Source organism: Doryrhamphus excisus, linkage group LG16, assembly GCF_037039965.1.
Source record: "Doryrhamphus excisus strain RoL-2023G ecotype Guam linkage group LG16, RoL_Dexc_Guam_v1.1, whole genome shotgun sequence".
In the NCBI taxonomy this organism is placed as follows: Eukaryota; Metazoa; Chordata; class Actinopteri; order Syngnathiformes; family Syngnathidae; genus Doryrhamphus; species Doryrhamphus excisus.
The window spans coordinates 2,631,860-2,644,781 of record NC_136372.1 but is presented as its reverse complement, the minus strand read 5'-3'; the positions used below and the strand labels follow the sequence as shown (position 1 = coordinate 2,644,781).

At 44.2% G+C, this 12,922-nt stretch overlaps 1 protein-coding gene across 2 annotated transcripts in view; it reads right to left on the bottom strand.

Moving 5' to 3' along the window:
- The window catches only part of gjc1 (gap junction protein gamma 1), a 61,438-nt gene extending 49,998 nt beyond the window's left edge, over positions 1-11,440 (bottom strand). For both annotated transcript variants that reach the window (XR_013630048.1, XM_058049743.2), the window contains exon 1: positions 10,739-11,440. The gene's annotated coding sequence lies outside the window, so the exon portion shown is untranslated. The remainder of the gene's footprint in view (positions 1-10,738) is intronic.
- Between the last annotated feature and the right edge of the window lie 1,482 nt (positions 11,441-12,922).

Sequence of the window (12,922 nt, the reverse complement as noted above, 5' to 3'; positions counted from 1 at the left end):
TTTCCTTTTCTTTTGTTTTGCTTCGGACATAAAGGCTCTCAAATTTATTAGCCCGTGAGGTCGCGATGGAGGCTACACGGAAGCATCTGTGCACGCCTACGGGGCTTTTTTTTTTTTATTCTTTGTCTTCTTTCCTCCCTCCTCATCTCGCCACGGTGGTCCGCGACTCACATCGTCTTGACGCCTTGTGGCCACGGAAAGCCACTCATGTATGAATGCTACTTTGTTTAACCGTGACTGCGGGACAAAAGACCGGAGAGGAAGAAGACGAGGAGGATGAGGAGGATGAGGATGAGGAGGACAGGGCTGTCCTGGGAGACACGGCACATGTTGGTGATGTAACAGCTTGAAGACAAATGAAGCGAGAGACAAAGGCTGCTTGTCAAACCAGCGCTTGTAAACACTTTGACTTGTCCATCTGATTGGTCGCTAATGCGTGTAAGATCTTGCTGTTTTCATTGGGGATGGTGCATGATATGCTAAACTCGCTTGACTTGCTAAACTCGGGAAGAAAAAAAAGAAGAAAATTAGTATAGTAGCGACACTTTGCTAACAAATGCTATTGCTTCATTAGTCAAGACATTGCATGATATGCTGCTTTATCACATACTACAGTATTAATTGGACCTGTACCATAGAAAGCGCCCATGAATGATACGGGAAAAAAGGCCGAAATGATACTGTGTCAAAGCCCGGGGCAGTGATACTGATAAAATATAGAGTTTAACCATGTCCAGTATCAGCCCTCTGGTATCGTGCCCGTGAAACAACCAATCAGAGAACAGCGCACGAGCGTGAACACACACTATAAATATTCCTAGTGCTTCTCCAATCACCAAAAAAATTTAATTGCCCCCCCGAATCCTTAGTCCCCATTGTGTGTATTTTAAATCCCCAATGAAGCGCGTGGTTGACTTTAAAAGCGTCCTGCAGGCATTGGACTCAAACACTACCAACGTCTGACGAACACTGCATGCGATTAGGCAGAGACGGGAAGAAGTATTTGATCCCCTGCTAACTCTTTGTGGTTGCTTTAAAAACACAAAATACAGTGATGCCTTGGTTAACATCCGCCCTGGTTAGCAAGTTTTTTGGTTAACAACCATTCATTCATTCATTCATTTTCTACCGCTTATCCTCACGAGGGTCGCGGGGGGTGCTGGAGCCTATCCCAGCTGTCTTCGGGCGAGAGTACTGGTCGCCAGCCAATCACAGGGCACATATAGACAAACAACCATTCACACTCACATTCATACCTATGGACAATTTGGAGTCGCTAATTAACCTAGCATGTTTTTGGAATGTGGGAGGAAACCGGAGTACCCGGAGAAAACTCCACACAGAGATGGCCGAGGGTGGAATTGAACCCCTTGTCTCCTAGCTGTGAGGTCTGCGTGCTAACCACTCGACCGCCGTGCAAAAACCCAAACTTGATTAATGGAACTTTAATTGTCAGACATTGATAAGATAAGACTGTTGATAAAATATTATTGTTGAAATATTTTTTGCAATTATTGTGTTTACACTGTTTATATATAATACATGTAATGAATGATGATTAAATCATGATTAAATAGTAATGTCTGGTATCAGGCCCAGTATCATGCCCCCAAGTGTCAGTATCAGCCCGAGACCAAAGGTCGAGCACAGACAAACCATGTGATAACCTATAAAGGATGACATTGCGGAATTCCCGGAAAATATCTCATGAAAAGTGATATGGCTTCATGTAAAAAAAAATAACAATAATAAATAAAGACGTATTTTGACAATTTTTCTGTTTTTCATAAAGTTAGCATAAGTACAAACGTAGCATGACAGTAAAAAGGGCAAAATGGAATACGCTAAATTAAAAATACAGCTCGGTTGTTTCTGTTTGTGTATGCGTGGCCTTTGTGTGACTCCAGCAGGGAGTTCTCCAGAACAGGAAGTATAAACAGCCAGCGTGACCCGAGAGCATCCCCTTGTCTGGGGGTTGGGCGAGGAGGGGAGGGGGGGTGAGGGGGGGCATGTTGTATATGGAACAAGTACCAAAAATAACCCTTGTGTCCTTCCTTCTTGCTTGCTTTTTATTGGTGCAGATGCTCCATTGAGTGAAATTAGCGAGGCATTCAAAGAGCTGCCAGCGTTTACAGTGACGCCACCGCCGCCGCCGCCGCCGCCGCCGCCGCCGCAGCATCAGCGGGACAAAGGATGCGTTAACGGATGGAGCCAATTAGAACGGAGGGACTTGGACTCGTGCTGCTGTTTATGTTGGGCTGAATGATGGCATGTGACCGAGAAATAGAGGTTGTGACCTTTCAGAGAAGAAGAAGAAGAAGAAAAAGAAGAAGAAGGGGGGGGGCGGGTTGACACGGAGCTGATGAGATGGGAGTAATGTGTGCGTTTGCTAGCGGTGACTCACCACTGCACGAGCTGCAAAAATGCCCCCCTTCCCAAAAAAAAAAAAAAAAAAGTCCTCTCTCTCTACATGTAAATTCCACATTCCGTGCGTTCCGTCCTCCGGTCTGTGTTCTGCTACTTTGGGGCTGACCGTGTGCACCCATGTGTGCGCGCCCTGCCCCCCTGCCACCCCCTCATGCCCTGCCCCCGTGTGACAAGGTGTCGGCCGGCGGTCCGTGAACCCCGGGTGTATGGGCCAATCGGGCGTGATAAAAAAAAAGTGCGTGCGGTCCAAAAGAAAGGACATTAGAAGTTTGCCGGAGTCATAAAATTTGTTTTTGTGGCTTCTTATACGACCTTTTTTGGGAACATCTGCATAAACGGCCATTGCTGTGGAATTAAAGTGTATTATATTGAAAAAATAGAATTCTAATCATGTAAAAAATAGTGCAATTTCTTACAAATTAATTTCACAATGAAATTACTCAACAAAAAAAATATATATATATAAATTTATTTTATAATTTCCACTATCAACACATGCAGCATCATATTGTTGTTTTGTCTTCTAACACTGTTAGAAGCAATTTGACCCATATTACCACCCTCCATTAAAACAGCCATAAATTGTATATTAAAGCGGCAGTAAAAATACTTTATTGGAGTCCTTAAAGTGTTTATGTTGCATCTCCCTCATTCTCCTTTCATATCAAATGTGATTTGTGTGTATTTTTAAGCTAAGTTGTTGCTATTAAGTAAACATCAATAAGATTTACTGCCTTTAATGGGAGCCCTGCTTATACGATAGGATATGTTTATGTCATATTAGCATCATATTCCACCAGTAGCTGCATATATTGGGATACTACAATGAAATATTAAGGATCAAATCATGCTTTAGATGTCAGGTTGCTTCTTTTAAGTGTATTTTTTGACAACTAGATGCGCCTACAGAATGAATGAAAAACAAAATGAATGCATTCATACATAAAATTAATATTTTTCTGTGATTCATTAAAAGTAAACACTTCATTTTTGGAGTGCAGTTAACAAATAAAGAAATTAAGTGGCTTTAAGACATTTTTAACACAATTTAAATGGTTATCATTCTCACAGTGTAGTCCCTAGAATACGATTATTATAACGAACACAACTAAATATGGATATAATAATAATAATAATATCATAAATAATGGATATAACATATGTTAAAGGTGTTAAGGTAACATAATACAAGCGCGCCAAGCTAGCTTAAAAGGAAATATTAGTTAAAAGTTTCTTTTGACAAAAGTGTAATGTGCCGTGACACAGAAAAACTACAACAATACATACAACCAACACAAGGGGGCGCCAATGTGCCAAAACGCTTGACACCCAAAACAACAGCAAGAATAAAATGAAAACGTATATTCCAAACAACAAAAAAGACTAAAGATAAAGTATCTTGTAAGTAAAAGTGCATTAATCCTTGTTGTCTAGCATTCCGAAAATCTATTTTGGAACATTATGACTAAGGACGAGCCCCAAAGTGCGGAGGCAGGGTCATAAAAGCGTTAGCTCATCACCCACGCCAGGCAAATAAAGTTTGGTGTCAGCGAGCTCGACCCTGAATCAAAGGCCTCACTCACGCTCGCTGTCACGTTGTGTGGCTCCGCCCTCCACCACCCCCTTCCCGCCAACCAACCCCCCCCCCCGCCCCCGAAGGGTAGTGGCATAAGACCTGTCACCCTGCATCACAGCCCCGCTCGGCGACGGCCCGAGCTCGTATGTAAATGTGTCAGCACGCACCGAATCACGAGTGCGGCGTATCACTTTGAATATGCATGCTCAACAATGACTGGAGCGTAAACATCCAAGCGTGTGTGTGTGTGTGTGTGTGTGTGTGTGTGTGTGCTTGCGGGGGGCGCTCCCGTATGTACGTCTGAGTCCATCGCGGTATGTTACAGTGACATTCCCGGTGGGAAGGTGCGGCACAAGCGCTTTTTCCTTTGCTAGACTGCCCATTTTGCCTTAAACGGGCGAAGGCTAGGTGACGTCCTGCTTCATCCGCACGCACTTTCATCCCTTCTTGTTTGTTATTCATCGGTTTTACTCAATCAACCGTTTTTTCACAACAGGGACTGGTAGTGATTCCAGATGTTACGTAAGAACCAGACAAAAAAACATCAACAAAGCAGGACTGCCGTTTGGCTGCCGCGGAGTCAATACAACATGAATACATTGTAGGGGACTTCAACTGGAGGCCCGTGGGCCAAACCCGTGCCATGAATGGCCGATTATGTATACACCAGTCATTACTTGCACTCATTACAAGACCAATTCATCATTGCACTAAAAGAGGGGTCTCAAACACGTGGCCCATGGGTCAAATGTGGCCCGCAGGACACTAGTTTGAGGCCCCCGCCTTGATATGAAAGTTTAATGTTTGATATGGATGCTGTATGGTATCATGTACCCAGAAAAAATTATTACGTTTGATTCATGTTCATGTTAAAGGTTAAATAACTGTTAATAGTTATCCTCCCTATCCATGTGGAAGTGGTAAGTTTTTTGGCTATTTAAGTTTAAAAGAAATAACTTGGAGGCTACCGTTTAGGTCGCTAGCTGTCTAGTTTGTGAGTTAGCATGTGTCTCAAGACCCTGCAGTTGCGCAATATGTTGCGCAATGTGACTATAGTCGTGTTTTGTCATGTCTACAGGGCTCTAATAATGCTTTGTTCATTTTAATATGAAAAAAATAATTTGTCTACCCACCAACTATATGTGGTTTCTTAAGTTTTTATTATTTGCCGTTTTATTTATTTATTTGGACCAGAGTTGAGCATTTGTTGACATTTGGTGATGCGGGCGTTTTTCGTGGCGTCACAGGCCAACACGTGCGCGGCAGCACGACTGCAAACACGGCCACTTTTTTGCGAAGGGTCAAGTCCGGCTTCAGGGCACGTTTTTCCCTCGGTAGTCATCCTTGAGTCACGGACTACACAGACGACCATCTTTTTCAACAGTTATGACGACTAAAAGAGCGGAATGTTTTTCAAAGTGAGCTCTATTATAAAACTATTGATGCCAAAAAAAACGACCCCCCTCCCTCTCCTCCATCCGCTATCCAGGCTTTAAAACGAGCCGCAAACGATCACTTGAGGCCTGGTGGTGGGGGCGAAAGCCGTCCAGTTTACAGCCGTGACCTCTTAGAGGCGTCCAAAAAAGCACGACGCGTCCTCCTTCTGCCGCTGCTTCACAGCGACTGGCAAACCAGAAAAGGCAGAGCACCGCGCGGTGGTGTCAGGCGGAGGGAATCCAGACTCGTTGGCAGGAATAAAGACGCCGTTTCCCCTCAGCGAGCCGCACTCGGAGGATTAGTGCTGGCAGTGTGCTCACGTCTGCCAAACAAGATATAAACATAATACCTTGATATTCCACATTGCTCAACGCCAAACATAAAAAACATAAAACACGCCAATCCACCGGGAACCGTCATCATCATCATCATAGTCGTCGCATGTTGTTGACACTTTACGCCGCACACCTGCCACTCACACATGAATGGACGTGTTTAATTGCCCCCCGAATCCTTAGTCCCCATTGTGTGTATTTTAAATCCCCAATGAAGCGCGTGGTTGACTTTAAAAGCGTCCTGCAGGCATTGGACTCAAACACTACCAACGTCTGACGAACACTGCATGCGATTAGGCAGAGACGGGAAGAAGTATTTGATCCCCTGCTAACTCTTTGTGATTGCTTTAAAAACACAAAATACAGTGATGCCTTGGTTAACATCCGCCCTGGTTAGCAAGTTTTTTGGTTAACAACCATTCATTCATTCATTTATTTTCTACCGCTTTTTTTCCTCACGAGGGTCGCGGGGGTGCTGGAGCCTATCCCAGCTGTCTTCGGGGGCGAGAGGCGGGGTACACCCTGGACTGGTGGCCAGCCAATCACAGGGCACATATAGACAAACAACCATTCACACTCACATTCATACCTATGGACAATTTGGAGTCGCTAATTAACCTAGCATGTTTTTGGAATGTGGGAGGAAACCGGGTATTCCGGTTTCTTCAGGGGCGAGAGGCAAGGTACACCCTGGACTGGTGGCCAGCCAATCACAGGGCACATATAGACAAACAACCATTCACACTCACATTCATACCTATGGACAATTTGGAGTCGCTAATTAATCTAGCATGTTTTTGGAATGTGGGAGGAAACCGGGTATTCTGGTTTCTTCAGGGGCGAGAGGCGAGGTACACCCTGGACTGGTGGCCAGCCAATCACAGGGCACATATAGACAAACAACCATTCACACTCACATTCATACCTATGGACAATTTGGAGTCGCTAATTAACCTAGCATGTTTTTGGAATGTGGGAGGAAACCGGAATACCCGGAGAAAAGACAACCCACGCATGCACGGGGAGAACATGCAAACTCCACACAGAGATGGCCGAGGGTGGAATTGAACGCTGGTCTCCTAGCTGTGAGGTCAGCGTGCTAACCACTTGACCGCTGTGCCGCCCGGTTAACAACAAAATTTTGCTTGTTTAGCAAGCTAGATGTCATCCTGTTTGTTTACACCGCCATCTTGGATAATGCGCATAATAAAAAAAGTAGCTCAAAATTGGGGTGGACCAAAATGTATTTCTACTTCTAATGTACATACAAAGCATCAATTTAATCCATGTAATAATCCGGCTCACATCACATAGAAGACCGAGGGGAACCAGAAAGCCATGAATGAATAAAAAATGACATCATTGTGGTTATTTTACTATAAAGCAATAAGTCCCCGCAGCCATGCATTATGCACTTTAAAAGGTTACAAGCACATCTAATAGGCCTTCAGCTTGACGGAGCATCATTAATTGCCCCCCCCCTCTCTCACTCCCATCAACACCACCGCCAGCAGCAGCAGCAGCCCTCCCTTGAGTGTTATTGGTCTGTAAGTAAATTCTTACGGTAGACGGTGATATCGATCCTGGTAAAATGGTCACACGTGTTATTAAAAGCCAAGTATCATCAAGCATGGATGGATGCTTTTAAAATAAATCAGCACAACACCTCCACAGAGAAGACATGGCATCTGTAAAGCTGGCAGTGACTTATAACAATATATAGTTTATTGTAATATAATTATTTTGTATGTCTTGACACTAAAATGTGAATATTTTTGTCATTTTCTTGTCATTTTTAAATTTGCCAGGTACTTTGTACACCTCGTATTTGCTATGATCATCGGCTAGCTACTAGCCGGCTAGCTACTAGCTAGCTAGCTTCACCACACAATCATCCACGCTCCTTTAACTGGCATTTCGGACATTTTTCAGACATCATATTTATATATATTTGTCATATTTTGACCCTCTTGTACAACCAAAACTGCCTTAGCTAACATTAGCTTAGCAGGTTAAAAAAAAAAAAAAAAAGTTACTTTCAACTGCTGTGTCTCCCCCTATCAAACACAAACACAAACACGGTTATTTTTACAAAATAAAACACCCCCTTACTTTTCTCATACAAAAAAAAAACAGTGCTTTTACTTTGAAAACAAGAAACAAACCATCACGCAATATATCCTGTTTGGACTGATATCGTCCCGGTAACGTCATGTCATGTTGCATCCTGGGTAATTTGAGTATGAGTACTAAGCTGACAATACATACTCAACATTACTCAACGAACGCAGCATGCAAACAAATGGAATAATTACCAAAATGTCCATGTTTAATACTGTAAATATTCCTAAAAATCAATTAAAACGGTGGCTTTGTCCTTGGTTGCCATGGTGATGGTAATTCCCAGGAAGTGGAACATTTGTAAGGACAATTATCTACCAGTAAGCAATTTTCAAAGGGTGAGGGGGCGGAGTCTTTGGAAATAAACGTCTGTTATTTCTTCACAGTAACGAGATTTTGGACCGGCGGGGGTTGCACCACAAAGGCTTTGATTGAGGTGAAAGGTCACCCAGGAGCCCTTTGGTCAGGTGGTGTGTTTCATGGCTGCCGTACACAATCTGCGCCTCATCTGTCTTTAAGTGCCAACAACGCAAGGGTCGACGACAACCCCCCCCCCTGACAACCACTTCGCATATCCGTCCTCCAGTGCTCCTGCAGGGGGGGTGTATAGGGGGCGGGGCATGTGGCGACAGAGATGGAGTACTTTGCAGAAAGAGTTCATATAATAAATTGTTGAGGCTGTGAAGATGAGCGGATGGGGGAACGGGGGAATGGGGGGGGGTGTACAGTAAACGCATCACATCCATACGTTATAAAGACCTCCCCAGCGTGAAGGTCTCGCTATTTGGCCACGGAGGCAAAAATCCATCACACTTTTCTTTGAAAATTTCATATCCATAAACGCTCATTTTCTGCAGCACGGAAAAGGGGGAAAGTCATCACGGCAGCTTCCTGTGGAGGCCGGCGCCGAGCGCAAAGCCACTTTTCATCACGCTGAACGGTGCCAGGTGTGGGTCGCCCCCCTTGGTTAACCGTGCTGAATGATAGTGACAGGATGAAGTGGAATGGGGGGGTGGGGATGATGAGATGATGCGGCTGCTTAGAGAAAATGTATGGCGGCAACGCGGTCAATGGCCACAACATTAGGCACACCTTTCCCTTTAATATGGAACTGGAATTAGCTGAGGAGGATGACAAATATAAATATAAATATATGATCATATATAAAAAATACAATAATTTTAATTTTAATTACATTTTAATTTTAAGCTACTGTGGCATCGCCTAACCTCAAGTCTTCACACTTTTTCCGCAATCTAATTTCCCCCAAATAACAACTTCATTTTGTTTTGTTTATCACAATATTATGACTTTAAAAAAATACATTTTTGGGTTTCACGCGAGTTCGATTCCACCCTCGGGCAACTCTGTGTGGGTTTTCTCTGGGTACTCAAGTTTCCTCCCACATTCCAAAAACATGTTAGGTTAATTAGCGACTCCAAATTGTCCATAGGTATGAATGTGAGTGTGAATGGTTGTTTGTCTATATGTGCCCTGTGATTGGCTGGCCACCAGTCCGGGGTGTCATCCCGCCTTTCGCCCGAAGACAGGCTCCAGCGCCCCCCGCGACCCTCGTGAGGATAAGCGGTAGAAAATTAATAAATGAATGAATATTGTAGTTTGGACAACCATGGACTCCATCATACTGAGAGCTAGCATGTTGACCTCTGATGTAGCTTTTTTGCCTTAAATAAAAACTGCAATATCAGAAAAGACAATATCGGACATCCCTAATTATTATTATTATTATTATTATTATCAACCTTGTTATTGCCATTGAACTACGTTACTGGCATATTGACACCTTGCCACACCACATCGGCTAGCTACTAGCCGGCTAGTAGCTAGCTTCACCACACAATCATCCACGCTCACAACGCCTCTTTAACTCTTCTTTAACTGGCATTTCGGACATTTTTCGGTTTTCAATGTTCTTTTCAAGCGGACATCACACTTTTAAAACTGCAGTGAGAAATATTTGTCATATTTTGACCCTCTTGTACAACCAAAACTGCCTTAGCTAACATTAGCTTAGCAGGGTTAAAAAAAAAAAAAAGTTACTTTCAACTGCTGCGTCTCCCCTAAATCCATCACAATGCTGCTGTACATGTTTATATAATAATACTGTTTTATTATAATCATAACAAAAATGTGTGCAGGTGAAAAAAAAAACTGCTTGTTAGTGGACTGCATCGTGCTAGGAGCTGTTTCTAACCACTTCTCCCCCGTCTTGTAAAGCCAAATAAGGTCGTCTAAATATTAGAAACAGCTCCCAGTCAGCCTCCGAAGAAATGTGGAGCCGACGTCAAGATGTTATTTATTTTTACTCCAAAACTCAATCAATAAAAATATGCATTTTTAGACACGACGACCGCTTATTGTTCAGTCAAAAATAAGCGTTATTATCATTGCATGTATAAATTGCGTGTAAACTGAATAATATTCAATGTAAAAATGTAGATGCGGTGCGTTCAAGTATTGCTGCAAAACAAAAGATCTTTCAAATTTCCATTCAAACCCAGCCTTGTCAGGCACGTGCAAAGGGGGCGCCAATTAAGAAGCGCGTGCACAAAGCCCTAATGAACCAAGCGTGTGTCAGGTATATGATAGCACCCCCCCCCCCACACACACACACACACCCACACCCCTAATATTATGCATTATGGCATAATATTGGCATTAAGTTGAATGCCAATATCACCCATCGTGAAGAAGACACAGTGGCGCCGAGGAGCGCGTGCACGCCACCCCACAGCACGAGGTCACAGGTTCGGAACCCAAATGGACTTTCTCGGGGTCGAGCTAAAGCTAAATAAAAATAAAGAAAAGAAAGGTTGCTTACCGCTATGCGAGTCTGTGAAGATGCTTTAAGGATTCAAGAAGAAGATGAAGAAGAAGATGATGATGATGAAGACCACCAAGAGGAGGTTTGGACTTGGTTCGGTCCAAACTTGAAGATCCGCAGGACTTCTTAGGTGGCTCGGCGTGCGTTCTTTGGATTATTTCAGTTCTTCCCCCTCCACTCTTCTTTTGTCCATTGCCTCAGTGGTGGTCACTATGTGGTCTGCTGCGTAAAAGCGCTGGCAGAATCCCCGCGGGCCCGCTCCGTTACAGCGGCGGTACCGGATGATAATGATAATGATGATGATGGTGGTGGTGGGGGTGGTAGTGGGGTCATTTTGGCGTGGACCGAACCTTCTGGTGTTTTTGCTCCTCCACAATGCAAGCGCCGATTCGCTCATCGAGTACACGAGCTCACATGTGCCGCCTGGTTCCGGTATTGTCTCCCCCCTTCTCGGCTCATCATCGCCCCGGTGTGTAGGACCGCGGAGTGGCCGATCTGTTGATCACCGGAGAGCAGTGCGCGTAGCTCGGGTGGGCTGGAGGTCCTCCTCGGTTCTTATTTATCTGGACCGGGTGTTTTCTGCCTTCTTGCGACCGCTGTCGAACCGGGGATCCGCTTGAGTGACAGGTCGGAGGAAGGGGAGGGGAGGGGAGGGGAGGGGGGCGGGGGGTTCTCTGGCAGGGCTCGTCTCCGCTGCTGAGCAGGCGCGTGCGCATCTGTGACCGTGCGCGCTCGCGATGGGTCAGCTTCTGCTTAATAAGAAAGAGAAAGATATTATTGATTTGTATTGTTTAAAATATAAACTTAAAATATTGATATTGACTTGAAACTGTGAGTCATTGTATTATATTTATTATTATATTATATTTACATCATTTATTAATTTATTACATTTTATAATTAGAAATTCTTTATCAACAAAGGCTTTATTTGCTGTTATTGAGCTTTATACACAATATAGAAAATGTGGGGAAACATTTTAGTAGTATTTATTGTTTTATTATTATTATTTATTATTAAAATATGTCTGCTAATGGAGTTTGAAAATTTATCCACCAATGACCACAAAGTTGCCTGTTATTATTTTTCAGACAAATATACCACATGGTGGCACTATTAGGAAATAACCCCCCCCCCAAAAAAAATGGAAATAACCCATACGTCCCAGATGGACTTGAAGTTTCTCACACAGCCGTAACCTTAAGGCAAATCATTAGGCACACCTACAAAGAAGGATGTTGTGGTGTACCTGATTATAAAAGGTTTGAATGTGATGGTAGCAGGAAGAGACAAGTGTGATTGAGTCCCAGACCCTCACAGGCGGGGTATGTGGGGGTGGGGGGGTAGTGACAAGGCCTCATGACAGGACGGGATCAAGGACAGGTAAGCGCGATGTGATGGATTGACCACGGAGCAGGAAGGTGACTGATGAGGTGGTGGAGAGCAGATGGGATAACAACTAAAAAGGTCCGTCTTGGACCTCTACTGGGGGGGGGGGGTGAAAAAAAAAAAAAAAAAAACGTCTCTCGATGTTGGTCTATATTTAGCACTGGGACCACAGATTGTAACGAGCGCTCCGGGCTCTCGCGTTCAGACCGGCAAGAAGAGCGGCTGCCATCCGTCTCATGGCTGCGGGCAGGGAACAGTGCCGGCTCACGCCAGAGCGCTGGAGGAGTGATGGAGGTCACGTCAGCTGAAGTCAACCTTTCCTGTTGGCTGGGCCTCACAGCGGGATGGTGGGGGTGTCGGGACATTTAACAGAACACAAAATGCAATAGAAATTCCCAAACGTGTAGAGCAACGATAGATTATTAGCATCATCCATCTTCCATCCATTAGTCAGAAAATGAACACTTCCTGAACGAATCGGCCAAAGAATTTTTACACAGGGGGTCTTTACACTTTTTCATTTTTCCCAATGTATTCCTGGCATTCCAGGAATACACAAGTGTCCTGAAACCACAGAGTTTTTGTTGTTTCTGCAAGTCCATGGAATGTGGGAAAATGGCACGGCCAATACTAGGATTGATCCAGAGGCCAACGGTCAGCCATGTTGGATGCTTCCTGTTCCATCACCTGCTGGACTGTGGAAGTGGTGGGGTGTCGAGAAGGGCGTTCGGGTGGGGGGCATTTGGCGTTGAGACACCAGAGTCCTCTGAAAGTGTGTCAAGACAAGTCCAT